Source organism: Bison bison, unplaced genomic scaffold, assembly GCF_000754665.1.
Source record: "Bison bison bison isolate TAMUID 2011002044 unplaced genomic scaffold, Bison_UMD1.0 scf7180017864373, whole genome shotgun sequence".
Lineage (NCBI taxonomy): Eukaryota > Metazoa > Chordata > Mammalia > Artiodactyla > Bovidae > Bison > Bison bison.
Genome location: NW_011494945.1, coordinates 10,620,335 through 10,623,371, shown reverse-complemented (window position 1 = coordinate 10,623,371; position 3,037 = coordinate 10,620,335). Strand labels below are relative to the sequence as shown.

At 41.9% G+C, this 3,037-nt stretch overlaps 1 pseudogene; it reads left to right on the top strand.

Annotated features, from left to right (window-relative positions):
* The first annotated feature begins 672 nt into the window (after positions 1-672).
* Positions 673-3,037, top strand: part of LOC105000695 — a 5,214-nt pseudogene continuing 2,849 nt past the window's right edge.

Below are 3,037 nucleotides of genomic sequence, written 5' to 3'. Positions count from 1 at the left end.
ACTGCTGGGTCTTCCAGATTTGCTGACATATTGAATGCAACACCTTGATGGCATCCTCCTTTTGGGTTTTGAATAGTTCTACTGGAATTCCAACGCATTACCTCTCACACTAAATCGAAATTATTTTATGACACATTTGGCTTCCTGATCTTAAGATTTCTCAGTGTTAAGGTTCACAATAATTCATGTTGTATCCCTAGGGCTAGTCTGGGCACATGCCTAATAAGTGTATGTTTTTATTCTAAGTGGTCTTTTTTTTAAATCACCAAAATAGTATGCGATCTAAGCTTCCAGGAAATTTCAACAAATTTAAGTATCATGACTATCCAGCACTGCTATCCACATTCAAAAGCAGTAACTAAAGACTGACTTAAAACTAGTGTTTCAAGAGGTTCAGGAAACTCCTCACCTGCACCCTAGGACTCATCACCTCTCCTCCATGACCCTCCTGAAAATCACTGCATCGAGCAGGATGTTATGAAGAGAAAGCACCATACTGTGAAGGGCATAGTTGCATGGGGGAGAAGATTGAAAAGCCTGTGTTTAGTTTCAAAGTTTTAGACTGGTTTTTCTTAACCAAAGCATTTGAAATACAGAGTTTTATAAGGAGAAATAAAATAACCCATGCTTAGAAGTACTTTTAAAATAACTTATTATGGAGAGGGATCTAAGATGGTGACTGTGGAACCAGAAACCACCTCTACTCCTAATTCCTACCTGCAGAGAAAAGAGAAATCTATCAGGAGGTGGCTAATCCAGAACAATATATGAAACATCCCTTACAGAACAGATGGGCACTCTGGCTTTTTAAAAATGATAAAAGCAAAACTTGGCAAAAGCAAACCTTCAGCTGATCTCTAAGTTTGATACTCTTGAAGGCTTTGGGGCTCTGTACAACCATATCCAGTTGCCTAGTAATTTAATGTCCAGCTGTGAATACTCACTTTTTAAGGATGGAATTAAGCCTATGTGGAAAGATGAGAAAAACAAACAAGGAGGATGATGGCTAATTACACTGAACAAACAGCAGAGGTGAAGTGATCTCAATCGCTTTTGGCTACAGATGCTGCTGTACCTTATTGAAGAATCTTTTGATGATTACTGACTTCCCTGGTGGCTCAGACGGTAAAGCATCTGTCTACAATGTGAGAGACCTGGGTTCGATCCCTGGGTTGGGAAGATTCCCTGGAGAAGGAAATGGCAACCCACTCCAGTACTCTTGCCTTGAAAATCCCATGAATGTTGGAGCTTGGTGCAGGCTACTATCCATGGGGTCACAAAGAGTCGGGCACGACTGAGCGACTTCACTTTCACTTTTCACAGTGATAATATATGTGGTGCTGCTGTTAATGTTAGAGCTAAAGCTGATAAAATAGCAATATGGACTCTTGACTGTGAAAAGAGAGACACTGTTACACATAATAGGGAGGGTAGACAATCAGATTGATTATATTCTTTGCAGCCAAGGATGGAGAAGCTCTATACAGTCAGCAGAAACAAGACCGGGAGCTGACTGTGGCTCAGATCATGAACTCCTTATTGCCAAATGCAGACTGAAATTGAAGAAACTAGGGAAAACCACTAGACCATTCAAGTATGACCTAAATCAAATCCATTATGACTATACAGTGGAAGTGAGAAATAGATTTAAGGGACTAGATCTGATAGACAGAGTCCCTGATGAACTATGGATGGAGGTTCATGACATTGTACAGGAGACAGGAATCAAGACCATGCCTGCCAGGAGCCAGCATGAGGACCTCCGCCTGTGGCAAAGGTCATGAGGAAGGAGGTTCAACATATGGAAAGGCGGGATTGAGCCTCAGGAGTCCTCCTGGAAATTCTCGAGCATCTACCCCCAAAACCAGAGACTGCCTACTTTACTACTTTGTGCTCTCACCTACACCTCTGACTTTACGGGGGGCTGCCCCCCACCACCTCTTTCGGAGAAGGAGTTAACTTAGAGCTCCAGTTAATAATAATTCCTGGGTGTGATAGGAGTGTTTCAATCTACAAACTCCTCTGAAGGTTCTCTAGCTCGCCTGACAGGCTTGTCTGGCCACATGTGATTGTTCACAGCCTCCCAACCGTGAGAGGCACGAGATGCTTTAAACCTTCTAAAAACAGATTCTTTTGAGAAGTTAGAAAATTATTAGTGTAGTATAGTGGGCTGATTAGAAATTGTATTGGTGAAGGATTTTTCATTTGTTGAGCCAATGTTTACTGCTAAGTCTCCATATCCCCTGCCCTTATACACATTAATGAATATATAGAAGAAATAAGTATTAACCTTTGATATTAATCACGTTAGACCTTAGGCTAAGCAAATTCTTTCCTTAATTAAAACCCACTACACCCTCACCCTATAAGAATGTAACTTTATCTGGTGCCTTCGGAAGGTGGCATTTGTTTTAAGAATAATCACCCCTGGAGAAATAAGTGTTCTGGTTGACTGACTGCTGTCACAAGGAGAGGGTCATAAGTTGTCAGCATGCCCCCTGGCCAGAAGATGATGTAACACCCCTAAGACCTCTGTATACATTTGTATGAAGCACCTGACTTTAATAAAAGTCAGGACTGCTGACCCCGCGTGACTTTTGTATAACATCTCAGTGTATAAAAACAGACCCTGGAAAAATAAAAAATGGGATCAGTTCCTCGAAAGACTGGTCTCCCCATGTTGTTCTTTCTCTCACCTTCTGGCTGAATCCCCATCTGGAACGTGGAGGCTCGTCAAGCCTACTAATTATGCCTGGGCTTCTAAGATCTGACTGGGGAGGCCTTAGTGTCTCCTCTCCTTTGGGAGAACGGGAGGACGCCTGTGGCCTCCATAGGTGATGCAAATTCCTTGCCTTGGAATTTTATTAGCTTTCCACGTAAACCAAGTTATTCAGCCTCTTTTCTCCACTGAATTTTCTCGATGAGCTATCCTTATTCTATTACTCTTTATACCTCTAATTAATATTTAATTAAAGCTATCGTATCCTGATCGCCGAAGCCGTTTCTCCTTCGAATTTCCCTGGATCCACTGGGGCTG